Here is a 21,401-nt window from a genome sequence, read left to right as displayed (position 1 = left end):
ATATTCTAATCCTTTATCTTTCCTTGAGACATCTGGGTAGAACTCCATGCTGGTTGGTGACATGAGAAAACCTCTGGCCTCTGACTAATGATAGCATGAGAGTTAAGGATGATGTTTGCACCTCACAAACTTGGTGCAAACTTGAATCTCCACTATGTTCACTGGGATGGACCTTTACCTCGAATAGAGGCTACAATCATAAATTCAATAATATATAAGTGACATTGAAGTAGAATTTATGCCACAGGAATGACAAAGAAAACTAACTTTGAAAACCATGAAGGTTTAATAAAAAATGAGTAAAGTTACAGTTTCAAATTGAATCAGTTAATCATAAATCAATAGTCACCTCAATACTGTCAGCACGTTTGATTAAAATCCAGGCAATTCAAATTGACAAATGCAAGTACTCTTTATTTAAGGCAGCATATGCAAAGTGAGATAAAATTACATTCTCATAAAGGGAGAGGCCCTAATGCTAAGCTAATAATAATGTGCAAGTCAGAAAACTTTGAAGCAGCTGAGGTCAGAAAATATAGCTTCAAAAGTAGAACCAAAGGAAGGTTCCAAATGAAGAAATGGAGAAATGTACTTACTCTAGAAAATATGTCTATGAGCAGAAATAAAAGGCTCATTGGGTCTCAAGAGATAGAGTGGACATCCACCTACTAATTCGAATCAGTTTCACACAGTTAAAAATTGAAATGACGTACAAGAGCTACATTCTCCAGGTTCCCATTGAGTAAAAAGATATAAAAATCAGTTTTTTGCTCTACTTGGTGTTTACCCCTTTCCTGAGGATAATACAATGCTATATCCTCCCATCATTGTGGCCCTCATCAAATCTCACTAAGGAGTATCGAACTACTTTGCCACCCATCCCAGGTGCTAAGTATCATAAACCAACCATTTAATTGCAACAAACATCACCTTCATACAACAAGATAACTGAAAATATTTTTAATAGGAACAAGGTTGGGTCTGCTGCCTGAAACAGAAAGAACGTTATGCACATCAAACAAAAATGTAACATTAACTTTAAAATCAAGTCAGGCACCTGGGCCTACTCATATTAATGTTAAGCTGCCTATATCCCAACTATAACTAAATTGAAAATTTACAAATCACTAGTTTCACTAAATCCAAATGTAAAATAATTTGTGCACACATATTAGTAATGATTCACCATGTTGCAAGTTAAAGTCTTAGTAGGCACAAATAAATATTAACTTTGCCTGATCAATACAGAATGCAAAGAACACAAGAAGGCTTATGCCTCTATTTTAGAGCTGCTGGGTACTTTTTACATAATTACCCAAAGAAACCTGGAAACTTCATACCAGACCATGGTAAGCACATCCTCACATTTTGGGCCTTGAACCTATTAATCGTCGACTATATATCAATGGCTCTTTATCCCGGCTGAAGTTTGTTTGGACATTTAAGTAGTGTTGTACTATCTTGTCTACTGTCAGAGTAGTTGACATTTGCTGTTTCTGTGTTTCCTGTGTCTGTGTGCTTGATATAAGCCCTGGAGCATTCATAATAAAGAGCACATCACTGAGACTGGTTAAGTGTTGTTGGTGGATTTGATGATGAAGTGTATGTCAGAATGGTGATTGTGTTTGTGTTACCACCACTGCTCTCTCAAGGGTTTGAAAACAGTACTTCAGTTTTTATTTGCTGTCAAAGTTGCAGTCTTTCATGTTCCACTTCACTCAGTTGCTTGACAATCCAAATTGTGTATATGGAGACATCCAGTGAGGAACATGGAATTTGTAAACCATGGATCCAGTGCAGTGCAGAAACCACAATCTCTTTTCGTACCCCAAGATTTGAATTCACACAAAGGATTAAATTGCTGACCAAAGCAGCTGCTTCTTCATTGACAGTGGGAGGGGGTTCTTTTTCACGTACTCACCTGGTTCCAATCGGAGAGACAATGCTGGACCTCCAATCCCAGCCGGGGCAGCCCAATAAAAACAAGTAACAATTGTATGGTTCCAAAACTACCCCAGAGGAGAAAGAGGGATGGGATGAAAGAAGAAAAGATGATCTTGCATCACTGAGGTAACTGCTCAGCTGTCTCGCGTGCTGCCAAGAAGGATCCAGACTCCCTGGCCGTCATTATCCTCAAATCAGGTGTGATACACTAACAACAACAACAGGCAATTTTACCCATAGGTTCACAACTCAAAATAATCTATCAATTGTTTACACTATTTGTACACTTACAGACTTCATCATTGACATTGCATAGGAGACAGCAGAACCCATTTCAAGAATAAACTGGAGATGTTCTGGCATTCTGGAACACACAGGATTCTGATTAAAATTTGAATACAAATTCAAACTCTAGAAGTTTCAAATTTCTCGTTTCTCTTTAGTGCACACTAACCTGAGGGGAAGGTACTTAGCCATGACAGTACTTGAACTGGAATCCGAAGATGATAGGAGACTTGTTGCAAGAAGCTCAGGAGGAGGTAGAATCGTAGCTCATAAAGGAAGATACTAGAATCATCACAGATGCCTGGATCATGGGCTCATCAGGAAGGCTTGGAAAACTAGAGCACTGGATGTTCCGGGCGACTCAGGTGGTGAGTGAAGGGACATTGCTTGTACAGTACTAAAACTAGGTCAGGCTCCAATGCAGCTGCAGAGGGAGTATTTCTATAGAAAGGAAAGAGTGTTCCAGAGGAGCACGTGTTCCACGTGGAAGAGTGGAATATTCAAATGAACCTGGGGAAGATCATGTGTTACATAAAACGAATATGAGACCTTACGAGTGGCAGGTGCAAACGGTAATCGACAACAATAAACAAGTACAATGGAACCCCAAGTGCAGGATGGGACAATTCAATGGTTCACAGTGGAAATGTAACTATCCTGACTAGACTTGTGACATCTGCAGGTGCACAATAGACCAAACGTGCCTAGCAACAGCACAGGAGGTCAGTGGTTCAGGCTTGAGAGTGGAAGGTGCCATAATGCAAGCATGACTAAACATTTATAGAACCAGGTCTCCAATAGCCCAGCTAGGCCTGGGCAAAATTTTGATTCCACCGGAGTAATCAGCGTAATTTCATTAATTTTACATTACTCTTTTAACTAGAAATTACCGAAAGTTATGTGTTTAAGCCCTTTCACATTACAGCAAGTAATTTAGCACATACAGTCTACTTCAGAAGCACAAAAACAACAAACTTTGGGCTTCATTATGAGTTTGGCGGTCAGACAAGCTGACGACCAAACTTGCGGGAAGGACGCCACTGCTGTGGTGGTGGCATCCCTCCCGGCCGTATTACAATGTTCCTGTTGGGCTGACCGGCTAGAACACTGTATTATGAGGTTCCCGCTGGGCTGCCCAGTGGGAACAGCACTCCCACTAGATCCCTCCCCTCCACCCAGATAGCCCTGGCTACCAGCCCTCGCATTCGCAAAACCACTGCTGGAGGACGATCCTTCACCAACACTGCAGCAAAGAGCTGGAACATCCTCCCCCTGCACCTCAGACAAAGTCCGTCGCTCACCATCTTCAAGAAGAACCTGAAGACGTGGCTCTTCAGATGAGCCGTCCCCACCAGTGACTTGAGACCCTCACCGGTGAGTAGCAGCGCTTTATAAAAATTGATTGATTGATTGATTGATTAACGGTATTGGCCTCGGCTCTCTTAAGGTAGCTGAGGCCAATACCAAAGCACACCAGTACCATTGTAATGCACACTGTTTGTAAAACAGCAGTGTAGGCCTCCTCCCAGTGGTCCCCAGCACTGGCTTTGCACCAGCTTTTCCATGCAGGGTCCCTGCCATGGAAAGGCTGGGGGAAAGTGGGGTTGTAATGAGCACTGCGGTGCTGAGTTCAGCACTGTCGTGGCTGGTTACAACTTCGGCCACCGCCGACCCATTGGAAACTATGGCCCTCATAATAAAATTGGCGGTAAGTCCCGCATACTGCCATGCTGACTGCCGCCAACATACTGCGGCTGCAGCGGTTTACCACTACCCATATTATGACACACACATGGAAATCCTTCACTATAAAGAGGCACAGGACAACAGGGAAGCTGGGAGGACTGCTGTGTGACAGGGGGAGGACAGGCCGAAGGAACCGACTCTCCACGAGGCACTCACCAACATCCTCGGAGCATACCACCATTCCCAGGAGACGATGGGCCAGATACTGGACAAGTTGCTGGAGACCCAGCAGCTGCAGGAGGGACAGTACCTGGGGATCAGGGAGGACCTGAGGGACATCCACACCACCCTGGTCACCATTGCACACCAACAGGCCCCCGACACTAGCCACGCCGATGAACAGCCCTCCATCTCTGCTGACACTAGTTTACAGGAGGCCCCGCCACAAAAACAACAGGCCACCAGCACCACACCCCCTGCAGAAGGAGAACTACCCCGCAAACGGTCCTTGCGATCCAGGCAGAAGCCAGAGAACATTGCCAAGTTCCCCACCAGGAAATAAGACTCTCCTGATTGTCACCCTTGTGTCCCACTCTGTCACCCTGTCCACCTTGAACTGCCATTGCTCCACTTCCTATGCCCCCTTGGACAATGCACCTGTAATACAAATAGACTGGAACTCTCACTTGGACTCTCCTCCACCACCCCCCAGCCTATGGCAATACCACATCCACTCATTAGCACATAAATAAACATCCTTGTAAAAGTATTGAGTCTGTCAAGTGATTGAACTATGTATTCATTTAACAATCTGTAGACATTGCAATTCAACTGTACAGTGATGTATACATAGGTATGACCTGTATTTTGCTGCAGTCAATACACCAGGAGCCAGAGTGAGGCACAGATATCTGTAAATAGACATGTCAAAAGGTACAGTAAATGGCCATAGTAGTGGGAATATCAGCCTGCCAGTGAAAATGTACAATACAAAACTGCAATGGAAGGTGAAATGACAGTGTCTTACCTGTGTGTCACTGGAAGTACTGTCATATGATTGATTTTCTATTGTCCACATCCTCATCCTCTGCCTCCTCTTCGTCACTGTCCACGGACTCCACCGCTGCCACAGGCCCATAACCAGCCTCATCCTCCTGCAGAAAAGGCACCTGGAGATGTAAGGCAAAGTTATGCAACATGCAACATGCCATGATGATCTGGCACACCTTCTTGGGTGAGTAGCACAGGGAACCACCTATTAGATGGAGGCACTGAAACCTGGCCTTCAAGAGGCCAAAGATTCACTCTATAATTCTTCTTGTTTGCCCATGTGCCTCATTGTAACATTCCTCTGCCCTTGTCCTGGGATTCCACACTGAGGTCAGTAGCCATGAGAGGTTGGGGTAACCAGAGTCACCTTCAACTACCGAGGAATACCTGTTAGCCAGACACTAACCCTCAGGGCCAACCCCATAACCACACACCAACATATACTGGGTGGGGACCATGGGCTCATATATTAGCCACACCCTGTGCCTCTGGAGTTGAGCCATCACATATGGGATGCTGCTGTTCCTCAGGATAAAGGCATCATTCACAGACCCAGGATTCTTTGCATTGACATGGGAGATGTACTGGTCCACCAGGCACACTATCTGAACATTCATTGAGTGAAAGCTCTTTCAATTTCTGTCAATTTCTCTAGGGGTACAAATGCAATATGTGTACCATCAATTGCCCCAATGATGTTGGGGATATGTCCCATTGCATAGAAGTCAGCTTTCACTGTGGCCAAATCCTCCACCTGGGGGAAAACAATGTAGCTGCACATGTGTTTCATCAGGGCAGGCAACACTCTGGTCAGCACCATTGAGAACATTGGCTGAGACATTCCTGCTGCCAAGCCCATTGTCACTTGGAAGGAGCCAGTTGCTAAGAAATGGAGCACAGATAGGACTTGCACAAGAGGGTGGGTCCCAGTGGGGTGACAGATAGCAGAGATCAGGTCTGGCTCCAATTTGGGCACACAGGTCTTGGATTGTGGCCCTGTCAAGTCTGTAGGTGAGGATAATTTGCCTGTCCTCCATTGTTGCCACGTCCACCAGGGGTCTGTACACAGGGGGATATCTCCATTTCCTATTCATCCTCAGCAGTTGTAATCTAAGGAGCAAAACGATGAGCATCCGGTCAGTATTCAGCATTTCCAAAATGTACTGTGCATTGCATGTTGTGACAGAAACAGTATGCTGTTGTATAGGCCCAAATGGTGCCTATGTGTGCTGTGACGCAGTTAGGTGCCATGGCCTGCCCCCCCTGAAATGGCGCCCTCCTGTCCTGTGTGGATGAACATGTGGAAATGACGTAATGCCACTGACATTGTGTGCCGTTGCGGGAGGCGGTCGAGTACTGCCATTCAACTCCTCATTGGTTGTCATTGGGCCCTATGGGTTACAGTAGCCAATGGTGATGTACGCCAGCCATGACGGTATGCACCGCCGCAGACGTGACCGCCATCTTCTATCTGTTCTCTCACTTGCTACCTGACTATCAACAGGGAAGGACCTACACTGCATGTGCTGCTGTGACCTGTGTCTGGAACTGACCATGGCTCGTGTGACTAGGGAAAGGGCCCATGCCTTCACCGCTGCAGAGTTGGAGAGACTGGTGGATGGGGTCCTAGCCCAGTACCGAATGCTGTATGGGCCTCGAGACCAACAGGTGAGTACACTATGAGCACTATGCATGGGTCATGATTGCATGGAGTGCTGTATGTGAGGGCCTTGTGTAAGGGGAGGGTGATTGAAGGGTCCTGGGCAGCGTGCTGCATGTATGGTGGGTAATGTATGTGCATAAGGGGATGGGAGGGATATGGTGAGCAATTAGTTTAACAGGCCAGATGGTATGAATGATGCCCTTTTCCTATGTGTATTTCCTCTGCAGGTCAGCGCACATCAGAAAAAGGGTATATGACGAGCCATCACCAAGGATGTGCGGAACCTGGGGGTCTACGGCAGGCAGAGCACCCACTGTCGCAAACAGTGGGAGGACCTAAGACGCTGGGCATGGAAGACGGCAGAGGCCCAGCTGGGGATGGCCTCCCAATGAGGAAGGGGTGCCCGTTGAATCCTGACCCCCTTGATGTTCCGCATACTGGTGGTGGCCTATCCGGAGCTGAATGGGTGCTTGAGGGCATCACAGCAGCCACAAGGGGGTGAGAACTGTCTCCCTATATTCTACTAGCGTGTGGTGGGGTGGTCTCTGGGTGAGGGATGTAGGGCTGTTGGTGCCCCTAGGCCAGGCCAGACATTGCAGGGTAGGTTCCATGTTGGGCAGGGGCTTATGAACTCCACCTCCAACCAAGCTAGTGGGTATCCACTACTGGGCAGGATTCTGTGGGTCTCAGGTATGCTGCAATTGGCATTAGGTATTACTGTCTATGGCATGGTTACTAGCATTGTGACTGGTAGTGCATTGCCTAGTGCGAGGGCTGTTCCCTGTGTGTTGTGTCTGCCAACGGTGGTGTTGTTGCTGCCACTGACCAAGTGTATCCTCTGTCTCTACCCTCCTTTTTGTTTTGTCATCCTGTCCTTATGTGCATTAGCATAATCTGGCAGAGGAGCAGAGGTACCGGCGACGGAGGGAGCTGCATCCCACAGGACTCTTGAGGCCAAATCCACCGACGGTGAGAGCACCAGTGGGACAGAGGGAGAGGGGAGCACCACGGCGGAGACATGAGGGGGCAGTTCTGAAAGTGATACCTCCTCCGATGAAGCTCCGTAGTGGTGGCGGACAGCTCTGTGGCCACCCCAACTACAGGTACAGCCACCACCCCCGTACCAGCACCGCCCTCCCAGCAGACGCGCAGCGAGTTTCCCATGCCCACTCACCCAGGAGGGTGGGCATCTCCTTTGCCCCAGGCACCTCAGGCCCTGCCCCAGTTACCCCTGCTGCCCTGAGTGAGGAGGCTATTGACCTCCTGCGATCCATCTCTGTTGGGCAGTAAACCATTGTGAATGCTATCCAGGGGCTGGCAGGGCATTTGCAACAAAAAATGCATTCCTGGAGGGCATTCACTCTGGCATGGCGGCCCAACAGAGATCATTCCAGGCTCTGGCATCATCCAAGATGGCAGCCATTGTTCCTGCCTGTAGCCTCCCCCTGCCCAGTCCCATTCCCCTGAACCCCAACCTATCCCAAGCACACATTCAGACCAGCATGCACCCAAGACAACATACAGGATTGGCTCAGGCAAACACAAGCACCACACATCATCCCACAGGCACTCACACAAACACCATCCAGATGCAGACACACCAACATCCACTGCCTCTACTGTGTCCCCCTCCTCGTCATCGTCCACCTCCCTCCCAGTAGCATCCCAACTCACACCTCCATGCACTACATCCATACCCACTGCCTTCATCACCATCATGTCTATCACTACACGCCCCTCATTTGCAGTCACTACCCCACATCCATCCTGTGTCCTCTCCCACTGTGTCTGTGCCCCCTCCTCACAAAGTACACAAACGCAAGCACTCAGACACCCAACAGCCATCCACCTCACAACAGCATCCAGCCCATGCACCTGCACCAAAACACAGCAGACTGACACCTCCTACAACCACTACCTCTTCCTTCACTACCAAACCTTCACCCTCTTCTCGCCCCAGTGTCTCCAAGAAGCTTTTCCTCTCCGCCATTGACCTCTTCCCTACTCCTCCCCCCGTCCTTCACATCGGGCCAGGGTGGGCAGAACCCAGGCTAGCACCTCAGCCACCCAGTCCACGGCCACAGTAGTTTCGGCAGCTGCTGCAGGTGTGAAAGGCTCCAAGGAAACACCCATCAGCACTGACAGTGTGCCTGCACCAGATGCCATGGGGAAGGGCAAGGATGTACCATCAGCTGCCAAGGGGAAGGGCAAGGATGAACCACCAGCTGCCAAGGGGAAGGGCAAGGATGTGCCACCAGCTGGCAAGGAGGCACCCCAGCTTACAAGGTGAAGGGCAAGGAGGCACCACCAGCTGGCAAGGTCAAGGGCAAGGAGGCAACACAGATGGCAAGGAGGCACCACCAGATGGCAAGGGCAAGGAGGCACCACCAGACGGTAAGGGCAAGGGCTAGGGCAAAGGGCCTGCCACCAGCACCACTGCCAGCAGCAGCAGCCCCAGTGGGCAGCCGTCCGAGGCTGCAGTGGAAGGGCTGGAGCCTCCCCCCACTACTGGCATCACTGACACCAGCACTGCCACCAGCACTGCCACCTGTGCTGCCACCTGCACTGCCACCAGCACCACTGCCAGCAGCCCCAGTGGGCAGCCGTCCGAGGCTGCAGGGGAAGGGCTGGAGCCTCCCCCACTACTGGCATCACTGACACCAGCACTGCCACCTGTACTGCCACCTCCACTGCCACCAGCACCACTGCCAGCAGCCCCAGTGGGCAGCCATCCGAGGCTGCAGGGGAAGGGCTGGAGCCTCCCCCATCACTGGCAGCACTGCCACAAGCACCAGCACCTGCACTGCCACCAGAACTACTGCCAGCACCACTGCCATCAGCATCCACAGTGGACAGCTGTCCGAGGCTGCAGGGGAAGGGCTGGAGCCTCCCCCACCACTGGCAGCACGGACACCAGCACCAGCAATGCAACCACTGTTCAGCTGTCGCCGCCGGCGGGCAGTGTGTAGTCCTGCCTCCATGGGCTGTAATGCATCCTGACCACTGCAAATCGTGTGGATCTGACACCCAGGTGAGTGACTGTGACCTTGCACTCCCCAAGGGCTGCATCACAGGGCACAAAGCCCCCTCCAGAACCAGTGGAAGAAGGCATCCACTCACCCCCTCCTTGCCAGGATGAAGCACACTGGGCACAAAGCCCCCTCCAGAACCAGTGGAAAAAGGCTTCCACTCACGCCCTCATTGCCAGATGAAGCACACTGGACACAAAGCCCCTCCAGAACCAGTGGAAGAAGGCATCCACTCACCCCCTCCTTGCCAGGATGAAGCACACTGGGCACAAAGCCCCCTCCAGAACCATTGGGAAAACCACCAACTTGAGAGACTGTGGCTTTGCACTCCCTAGGATCACGCAGTGGGCAAACCACCCACTTGAGAGGCTGTGCCTTTGCACTCCCCAGGACCAAGCAGTGGGCAAACCACCCACTTGAGAGACTGTGGTTTTGCACTCCCCAGGACCAAGCAGTGGGCAAACCACCAACCAACTTGAGAGACTGTGGCTTTGAACTCCCCAGGACCAAGCAGCGGGTAAACCACCCACATGAGAGACTGTGGCTTTGCACTCCCCAGGACTGAGCACAGGGCATGTTGCCCCCTCCAGAACAAATAGTCTTGTTCCATCTTCCGGCTGAGGTGCCCCCCCATTCCACGTCCCCATGAGGTGCCTGTGTATTTTCTACCTGATGCCCCAGCAGTGTTCTCTCCGAGTTGATGCAGGAGTAAGGTAGGGCCTTGGCCTATGTGATGTGGCCCTGTGGCCCACGGACATTATGGACTGGGCAGTGTCCCTCCATTTGTATATAAGTAAATACCGATTTGATTTTTGAGGATGTATTTCTAGTATTTTATCTTATTACACTCACTTCAATCACTTCCTTTTGTCCTTGCATTATTCCTGAGGGGTACGGGGTGGATGTGTAATGTTGTTGCATCTGTTTGTGTGTATGCTGTTGGGGGGGTGTTGCGTGTGTGTGTGTTACTCTCTTCTTCCTCCCCCTCCCCTGTGTGCTAGGCGGCAGTACTCACCGTGGTCGTCGTTGCCGGCGTTGGTATTCCTGGTTTAGGAGGAGGTAGACCAGCATGGGGAACACCTACAGTTCAGGCTCCATGGCAGCGTGGTTCTTCCCTGAGTATCCAGAGGTGAATCCTTTGACTTTTGAGATCTGTTCCCGCTGTGCTTTTGATGTTGTTGGTACCGCCCCGGAAAAGGTGGCGGATAGGCCTCTTGTAATACAGTGGGTGGTACATTGTCTTCCGCCTTGCTGTTGGCGGTTACCACCGCGGTGCTTGTTGCTACTGCTGTGGCAGTCGGTGTGTTAAAGTGACTGTCTGTGTGGGCGGCTTCTGCTGTGGTCATAATTCCATTTTTTTTTACTGCCGGTTTGTTGGCGGTATTGCTGTTGCTTTATCACCAACCGCCAGGCTTTTAATGAGGGCCTATGTTCCCAGCAGAGGCAGTGGTCCCCTGGTGGGTCCTCCCACCAGGGCTTCTTATGTGGTGGTCGGACAGCCACAGTTGTGGTGTTCTGACCATCACTGCGAATCGCCAGCCTCGTAATTAGGCTTTTAGTGAGCTTAAGTGACTGCTATCTGCTGCTGTCCATGTTCCATTGCATGTAGCGCTGCTTTTTTTTTGTGTGAAAATGCATCCTCAGATCCATTTTGGATGTGAGAGTGCATTGGTGGCTGTGTAAATAATGCTAAATCCTGGGTTACATTCCTTTAGTAATTCTGCAGTAAGAGGGCTGTTTATTTCACGTAATTACACTACAGCAAAGTACACAAGTCACTCCCACCAGTAATACTAGTGTGTCCATTTGTATTATTTGGTTATCCATTAGTTGCACATGGTCCAGCCTGTATCCACCAGTGAAACTTAAGGCCATCCAGCAACAAATCAACAAACTTAAAAAAAATAAAAAAATAAAAATAGGTGTGTTTGCCCTCCCTCAAACATTATACATTATGCAAAGCACTGCGCTGAACTTACTTTTAGTTTCTAAAAAAAGAGCCATAGTTCCACAGGTATATGATGCACCAGAGGTTACAGAGAAAGAATACAGGATGCTTTCCCTCCGGAATCCAAATCCGATATGACCAAGGACTGAAAGAGTGAAGAGTCTTCAGGACAGGAAGAGGAAGTTGATACTGTAGAATGGAATCCTCATTCTAAAACACTTCTTCCGCCAACATAAATAATTAAAAAGAAAAGATGCATTTCATGCTAAAAATAATACATGATCTGTCCACTCAGGTAGAAAAAATTAACAAACAATAAAAAACAACATACACTTGTGTTCAGTCTGATCATGGTGGTCCCATACTTCTGAGGCTGGGTATTTAACTACACAGAAATCTTGTTTATTCAATGTGGCACAGTGGAATAATCTAGGGCATTACATGTCACATCTGTAATGTGAAATCCTAAACATTAAGGGGGTCATTCTGACCCTGGCGGTCATGGACCGCCAGGGCCAACGACCGCGGAAGTACCGCCAACAGGCTGGCGGTGCTTCCATGGGCATTCTGACCGCCGCGGTACAGCCGCTGTCAGAAACGGGAAACCGGCGGTGTCCTGCCGGTTTCCCGTTGCCCCAGGGAATCCTCCACGGTGGCGCTGCAAGCAGCGCGCCATGGGGATTCCGACCCCCTTCCCGCCAGCCTGGTTCTGGCGGTTTTCACCGCCAGAACCTGGCTGGCGGGAACGGGTGTTGTGGGGCCCCTGGGGGCCCCTGCAGTGCCCATGCCACTGGCATGGGCACTGCAGGGGCCCCCTAACATAGATTTTCAGTGTCTGCGTGGCAGACACTGAAAATTGCGACGGGTGCAACTGCACCCGTCGCACCCCTTCCACTCCGCAGGCTCCATTCGGAGCCGGCATCCTCGTGGAAGGGGGTTTCCCGCTGGGCGGGCGGGCGGCCTTCTGGCGGTCGCCCGCCAGCCCAGCGGGAAACTCAGAATGACCGCCGCGGTCATTTGACCGCTGTGCGGTCATTCGGCGGCTCCCGCCGGGGGCGTGCAGTTACCGCCGCCGGCGGGAGTGGGAATGACCCCCTAAGTATGATTAGGTGAGAATATGCCACAATAAACAAAATTTTACATTGGCTTATTATTCTTCAGTCAAATATATTTTCGAACAATTTCATTGAGGAGACTAGAGCTGAAAGAAAATCGTAATCCTTTTTTAACAATATTAGATCTTAATTTACATCCTCATACTATTTAGCCAAAGTGAAGCAAAATTAAACAAATGGTAGAGCCATCAGGTGGGCCTGATGAATTTGTCCCACAGCAATTGAGTGAATCAATGGCTCCCCTAGAAATAGTAATAGTTCCTGAATCTTCACAGATACTAGAGGCAGCAAGGGACGTGAGGAATCTGATGACAGCAGGAGATAGTAAATATAGGTTTAGAGCCTGCCGCAGCAGGCTACACCGGTGTTAGCGCGCCTGGGGCCAGATGTACAAAGCTTTTTGCACGTCGCAAACAGCGAATTTGCCTGTCTGCAACGTGCAAAAAGCACTTTGCAATGCAAGCTGCGCCGCCATGGGGGATTCCCAGGGCAGCGGAAAACCGGCGGAACACCGCCGGTTTTCCTGTTCTGACCGCGGCCAAACCGCCGCAGTCAGAATGCCCTGCGAGGAACCGCCAGCCTGTTGGCGGTGCTCCCACCGACCCCGGCCGCCGGGGTCAGAATGACCCCCTTTGACCAACTGCGGCAACTTTGCACAAACAACCTGGTGAGGCTGCTGTAACTGGGTCCAAGGTAGCTGAAAAGCAAGCTACTGGGCGATAAGCACCTCCATGAACCTGTGTCAAAACAGACAAAGAACATGCATCACGTTCAGGACAAAACAATGTGAATGGTTTAATGTAATCAGGAATACCCAATGCTGGAGCTCTGCACAAACTCTCTCTCAACTCAGTGAATGCTTTCATCGGTTCCTGGTCTAATGTTATGTGTCAGTTCCTGTAATGGCTTTGAAATCTCAGCAAAATTTTGAATCCACTGATGACAATAACCCACCATTCCTAAGAACATCCTGCAATCCCTCTGTGAAGTCGGAGGACTTCTTTGCAATATCATTGTAATCCTTTCTCTGGAAATTCTCCTTGACCCTTTCTCAGTCTGGTGACCCAAATATTTCACTACCTTCTTGCAGAACTGCAATTTCAATGGTGACACCTTATGACCAAATTTTCCCAAATGATTCAATAAGGCAACAGCAATTCCAATGACTCCAGGTTCTTTTTCAGGATCTGGTTAAGGAAGGACGTTAACTCAGTGAACCCTTGAGGAAGTCTGCAACAACTACAGACTCTGTCTTGGAATTTGAAACTAAAAAGAAACTGACTATCCTCATGAAGAGGCAGAGAAAAGAAAGCTTGTGACAAATCAACCACTGTGAACCATTCTGCATCACATGGAATTTGGAACATTATTACTGCTGGATTTGGCACCACAGGACAACATTTGACCACGAGGTCATTTACTTTTCTCAAATCCTGCCCAATTCGCACCTTCCCACAAGGCTTCTTCAAACCCATTATCGGTGAATTACATGGGCTGCTCAGCACTTCTTTCAAGACTCCCTGCTTCACAAAATCTTCAATTATCTGTGCTACTTTCATCGGGACATCTTGTGCGATATTGTACTGTGGAAGCTGTGGAAACATTACATTCGGCTTCAAAGTGACCTTAATCTTCTCCACGCCCTTAATTAAACCCATTTCTTTACCAGTTAGATCCCACACGTTTTCCTGTACTGCCCCCTGCCCATCTGAATGAAGTTCTTTTACTGTAAACATCAGGAATAACTCAATCAATGGGTACTCTTCGTTGGTAGTTTCACTCTCCCTTTCTCGAGTTAGTTCTTCTTCATCGTCACTATTTGTCCGAATCTCTATTCCAGCAGTTGAACAAGTAATTGAACAAGTCTTGCACAATAAGTCCCTTCCCAGTAGAGATACTGGACTTGAATCACAGACTACAAACCGATGCAATCCCTGGAAGTTTACAATCTCGACTTGTAGTGGATCTGTGATTGGATTTGTCAAATGCTTATTCGCTACCCCCACAACCTGAACTGTTCTTCCTGAAAGAGGTAAATTCACAACTTCTGCACTTCTCACTGTAGAGTGCATAGCTCCTGTGTCTACCGAAAATTAGACCTTATGACCCTTCACCTTTTCTTTCACAAAGGGTCCTCTCTGATCTACCTCTAAGGAGGCCACAAGCATACATGGCTCCTCATCCGAGCTATCACTCCTCCATTCACCATTTACTTTATTCTCACTGTGTAATGGAAATTGGTGCACTGTGTCACTACTTCTGTCTTGTCTTTGACCCGTGACCTGTTGAGTAAGCATTATCTGTTGCTGCTTCATCGGGGCTTGAGGTATCTGCATTTGCTATTTAGACACCATAGGAACCTGCTGCTGCACTGGTTGTAACTGTGTCATTTGTGCACGAGGCATTAGCACCTGCTGCATGGGTTGAAAATTCTGCATCTGATTCATGTTGTTCTGAAAATTAGGATTAGGACCTCTCATTCTTGGTACATTTTGAAATGTATTGACATCACCACCTTGCTGAACAACACCCTCTTGCACCATCATCGGACACTCCCACTTCCAGTGTCCCACGGCCCTGCAAATGTGACACAGTAACATCTTCTTCATCCCTTGCACATCATTCTGAACCACTAGAGTACTCAGGTCCAGGCCACAATTTATATTGACTCTACGACCCCTACCTCTCATCTGAGGTTGGAACATGACAGTTCCCTGCTGCTGTGGTATCTGTTGAACAAAAGTTCCTTGCACTCCTGTTTGAGCTGCCTTAATCTGCATCACCATTGTGTTCTCCCTCAGCTTTTTCTTCTTTAACTCAATTTAATCACTACAGTATTTCGCATACTGTAACACCTCATCAATCAGCTTCGCTTGCCAACAAATCAAGTGACTCTTAATCATCTGACCTATTTCAGGTCTCAGTCCTTCCGCAAACCTGAACACAAAATGCAACATGTCTTTCGGCTCAATCGCTTCCTTGCCACTGTACTCTTTGAACGCCTTCAACAATCTCTCATAGTATACATGTATCAACTCCTTTACCTCCTGCACTGTCCTGTCAATCCTTTGCCAGTCAATATTTTTAGACAAAATTCACATCTTCAGGAACTCAATCACTTTATAATAATGCTTCATTACTTCAGGTGATGGTGCACCTGTAGTTCTATCCCTTTCTGGTTCACTTGTCAGCCAGTCTACAGCTCTCTTGCATTCAACCCACAAATCAGCTGGAACCACTATCTCAAATAAAGTATTCAGGTCTTCCCATAGACACTTCAAAAGCTTCACAAACCTATCCGTCTGCTGGTACTATTTGATCGGTTTCTCCCTCAATTTTGGATAATCGATGTGAATGACAGAATATCACTCCTGTGCCAAAGATCGTGAAAAAACTGCCCTCCTGGAATCTCCCTCAATGGTAAAAGTTTTACCGGATCCTTATCTTTCTCTACACTTTTGGACCCTTCTTTTGAATCTTGTTTCCTCTTATCCTTCTTCTTTGCTCATCTGCCTTGCCACCTTTCTAATGCTCCCCAATTCTGAGCACTCTGCAATAATTTTTTAAGATGCGCTTTCATTCCCGCTGACCTCATGTGTTCAAAATCCTTTGCCTCAAAATCTAACCTGTAGCTCCTTTTCAAATGTTTTGTTTTCACGAATTGTATATAATGTTTTTCTGTTAAATCTACCATTCTTTGATGCATCTTACCTACCTCTCTTGTGATTCTCGGACATAAGTATCTCTGCTCTTCTTCCGTATAGGATTCTTACCTATTCACCCCATTGATCCTTCAACCAATTCAGTTATTTCCGTACTCAGCCTAACACGATCAATCGGCTCCTCACTTTTAGACATATTCTGTGGAGTGTTCAGACTATCTAACCACTCATTCAGCTGCTGTGCTGTCAATCCCTGTAACATGATGTTACTCGCATTTGGTGAGGCCACCTGCTGCACCCACTGCACATGGAGGTTGTGGAATCAGGAGCTTCAAGCTCTGACTTACACTCAGGCCATTTACAGCATCGGGAAGTGCGACTATTGGACTGAGATCCATTAGTGACATCAAAGGTCTGATCCATGGAAGAGACTGTCTGCACATGTTCTCTCACCCCCCTCCTCATGAGGCTCTGTGACATCTCACCCTGTTCTCCTGAGTTTGATTTCTTCTGCGCAAACAATGGTACCTCTGGACCAACAGTAATTGGCAACGATATTGCATTTGGGGCTGCTCTAGCTCCTGCATTCTGTGGACGAGTTACTCCCATACTCTGATTCATTACCGGGGTCACATCTGACTGTGTCCCTGTCAATGGTGTAAACCTCGGCATACCCTGTGGCTGTTCCTTGGGCATCAATATTGGAGTTGGTTTAGTCTGGAACAACAATGGTCTTGGAACCACCTGTTCCGTAGGCACCACTAAGTTTGAAGTTGTCTCAAGAATCGGTATTTCAGGATAAATTATCTGTATCGTGGTGAATGCATCTGTTCCTGTACTACTGAAGCAGTCAATACGTTAGGAGTACTCTGCACCACACCTTGCACCTGTCTATTATCAACTTGTACTGGACTCACTGTCCCTATTGCCTGTGCCGGGGCAGTTTGAGCAGAACTAGTACTTGGACTCCCCTCACGCACTGCATTTGGTGGAGGTCGGTCTCTCAATATCTGAGCAATAAGATCCTCGTCATCTGAGTCTTCTTCTACTATGGAAGCCTTTGTTGCCTCCTTACTCCCAGACAAACTCTTACCACTTTTGCTAGTCTCCTTTTTCCCTTCCGTCTCATCTTGCTCTGTGATAGCAGGAAACAACTTAATATCCTGCAATGTCACTGTTCTCCACTTCTTCTGTTCCCAATCCCATCTCACTTCCATAAGAGACTTCTCTACTTTCCTTATTCTCTTTTGGAACTTTATTTCTTGCTGCTGTCTTGCTATCAGCTCCCAAACTGCTAACTCCTGAAACTGTGCTGGTCTCGGAAGGGGCCTTGTTTCATACAGTGCCACCCGCAACTGATCCAAAATTCTCAAATTAAATGTTCCATGCTCAGGAAATGCTAAAGCTCCTTGTTTCTCTGTCAATTTGCACTATTGCTTTAACCAAAGACACGGTGCAACACCTCACTCCTCCATCACAATATAAGCCAGAGAATTTTCTGGCGGGGTAGGCTCCCCCACAGTCGCCTTAATGTATGTATCCCCTTTGAGGGCGCTCTTAAATGCTTTGAAAAATTTAATTTTTTCTACTTTTGGATATTCTAATCAAATCAGGAAATTACTTTTACTCCCAAGTTTCCTTTCACTCACGTTCTCAACCAGTTACCTCTCACAGAACGCCAATCCGTGCATGACCCTTCTCACTAACCAACCTATCCCAGTGCGGCTCCAATGACATCAAACTCACACACTGACACTGACAAAGTCTTGCGGCTCGTCCTCCCAAACTCCAACTCACACAAAACTAATGCAAATTATTGCGAGCACTAACCAAGAACCAGTAACTAAAAAACAAATCTGACGGTTTACTACAGGAAAGTAATACAATTGCTTCAGAAACCTTATGGATTTTCACTGATGGCCCTTTCGCTCATGCAGCTATTCCTCTTTCTCAGTCTCCCACATTCACAAGCAAAATTTGATCCGCAAATTCTACTCTCAACTGATCAATGGGTCTGTCCTGGTGCACATAAGACTCGCCAAATCTCAGTCAAAATTTCTCTCATCCACTTTAACTCACACACCGACTTGTTGACCACACCCGATCAACCTACTAAACCAGACAGATTACCACATATAACCAAGTGCCTCCTACAATTGTTAATATTCTCCGGAGTCTTCAATATACTCCGGAGTCTTAGACCATGCAGAGTCCGTACATCAACAACCACATGGACAATTTTTTAGCACAAAGCGCTACACACATGTGAAGTTCGACGACTTCCCTACTATCATACTGCGGAATATGCACACTCCTACTAAAACTTCATCTGGAGTATGCACACTCCTAGCTTTCCTCACATACGTCACAATTCACCTGCGATTTGCATAAGCTGTGCAAGCGCAACCTACCACTCTCACACTATTCACTAAAACGCTGAGAACATACCCAACTCTACTAGCAGGATCCAGGATCTGTGAAAGTCATTTCTGGGCTTAAGGGAACATAATTGTTGCTACAATTGCCATGTCGAAAAATGAAAATCCAAATTTCAAGTAATGAATAACTAACCAATCTTAAACTACCACCATAACCCCCCGTCACCACCTAACTAGTTCTCCAAGGAAACTAACCATCAAGCTGCTACCAAAAACTGTTAGCGCACCTGGTCCTTAATAACTAAACTTGCAAGGGGACGCGCATAGGTCAATGAACCTTTTGATTCGCATGGAGTATCCTAGCTATGGTATGGCCGATGTTCCCCAATAATACATACACAATATTCAATAACCATTAGTCATCATTAATCAATAATCAATAAACATCACACCATGACCTTTCAGTCATGAATAACCACAATCCGGTATACATTTTAGTAATTTTATTTCCCTATTAGTTACAATACAATACTAAATCATGAGATTAGTTCAAACGCAATTCAATTCAATGAAATCCAGCATCAATTTGTTAGAAGTCGCCAAAAACGTAATCTAATCAAAGCTTGCATTAGAGTGCTTCTAAAGCATTAACACAGGTCAGTAAAAGAACCAAAGACAACAAGTCATTCCTGGTCATGAAGTTCAGCAAAGCAGTCCATCAACCATTTATCTCTGTAATCTGTCAACTTCATGTAAGGAAACCTCATCTAACCCAGATTAGCATCAGCACATGGGACATCATGCAAAAACAATTTAGAGAACAAGAAGTTAGAAAAACATCTAGCTAAGAAGCTATTAGACAGCGCAGTTGGTACCTAGAAAGAAAAGGCAAAATAATGCATTTCAGTCACTTTGTCATATCTACTTATTCACGGTATGGGCCAGCAACAGAGTCAGTCTTCGTCCTCAGGTCATCAGTCGATCAGCATCACATCGGGCTCTCAGATAGTATGTGCCCAATGACAGAATCTCGAGCCACCTCCACGATTTCGCAGTATCGCTCCCCTAGCATTATCTGAACTCTCTTCTCTCTGTCACGTTGTTATATCGAAGTTACCCAGACTATCCCCCAATTTCCAGTGGGTCAATTAATCTCAAGTTATGACTCTACTCAATAGATGTACTATTCCAAATCTATGTATTCTAATATTTTACAATTCACATGTCATTGATTGGTCTGCTTTATGATGTTCTTATTATCCGGCTCATCAGGTATGAAAAATGTTGCATCTTCTTCTCCAGTCATTGTCTTCATTGTACGAGTCCTGGGAAAGTACATCTCATGCACGTTACACATTATTAGTTACATTACTAGAGACATCAACTCCTGTCTGTCAGTTCTCAGAATAACTCTAGTTAAGCATTTTAATAAAACAATAAACAGTTCATGGTCAGTTCATTTTGTCAGCATTTTTTCATAAAACATTAAGAAATTCAGCTTCTGCAAGAGGCCTGGCAAGAATAGGCCAAGACATAGGTTATAACTCTCAATCTGACATATTACTACATAAATCTAATACGTACATAATATTCCATGTATATTAATCACTTATTTAGTACAATTCGTGAATCCTGGTGGCAATTCTTCAAGGTCACAATTTCAAATTTGCACATTATTTTTCTACATTAATCATTGTCTACTAATTTAATTTATTCAAAATACATAAATATTCATTAATATTTTCTAATTAAGCCATTTGTGTTAACACAGGCCATTAAAGGCCCACTCCAGAGTGAAAGACCTGAGCTGAAGGCGAGGGCCTTTAACAAGGGAGCAGGACTTTAATTGCTGTTATAGCCCAGCTACGAAGTTCTATAAGGCTATTAGAACATTCGTCCACTAGAGGCAGAAGGTTCCAATAAACAAAACACAGTCCTCATGGACCCCAAGGTGAAAAAAATCTTATCGGGCTCCATGAGGCCTTTGTTCACAGCTGCTGCTGCAAACAAAAACACATTGGAATGTTGACGCTCCAGGCTTTTACCAGCCAGTAAAAGCCCAGAGCACTCCGTTGCCTCCAATGGAGCTCCCAACATTCCGATGTACTAATAAATGTCCATCTGCCAAAAAGAATTGTTTGAAAGAGAGTCCTGTATTGCTAAGGCTAATTGTATAACATTCACTATAGATTCAAATTTAACTTAATGTACCCAGACCTAATTCTATCATGACTATACTCTAGTCATATTTATCATGTGTCAGATTGATACCTGATTTAAATATAATATTTTCAAATAGTCTACACATTTTTATATCAAATGTAACTAACGTTAGCACCCTCACCTTCCTTATATATGCCTTAAAGAAGTACAATTAGATGTCCATATAAATGGATAATCCTAACTGATCACGATATTTCAGGATATTTTCCCAAAGCTCCTGGAAGAAGCTTACCCTCTCTCAGGTTGTATGCGCCATTCTCTCTATAGTGGTTAATATAGCAAATCCACTTATCCAATCCTCTATATTGTCAAAGTATGTCGCTTTCCAAGAATGAAGTAACACTTCAATTAATCAACCAGTCAATCAAAATCAGCTTTGTTCGATGTTCATAAAAACCATTAAAGCATACAGTATAAA

The sequence above is a fragment of the Pleurodeles waltl genome, chromosome 8, assembly GCF_031143425.1.
Source record: "Pleurodeles waltl isolate 20211129_DDA chromosome 8, aPleWal1.hap1.20221129, whole genome shotgun sequence".
Classification (NCBI taxonomy): Eukaryota; Metazoa; Chordata; class Amphibia; order Caudata; family Salamandridae; genus Pleurodeles; species Pleurodeles waltl.
The sequence above is the reverse complement of the archived record's forward strand: the minus strand, read 5'-3'. Positions refer to the sequence as shown.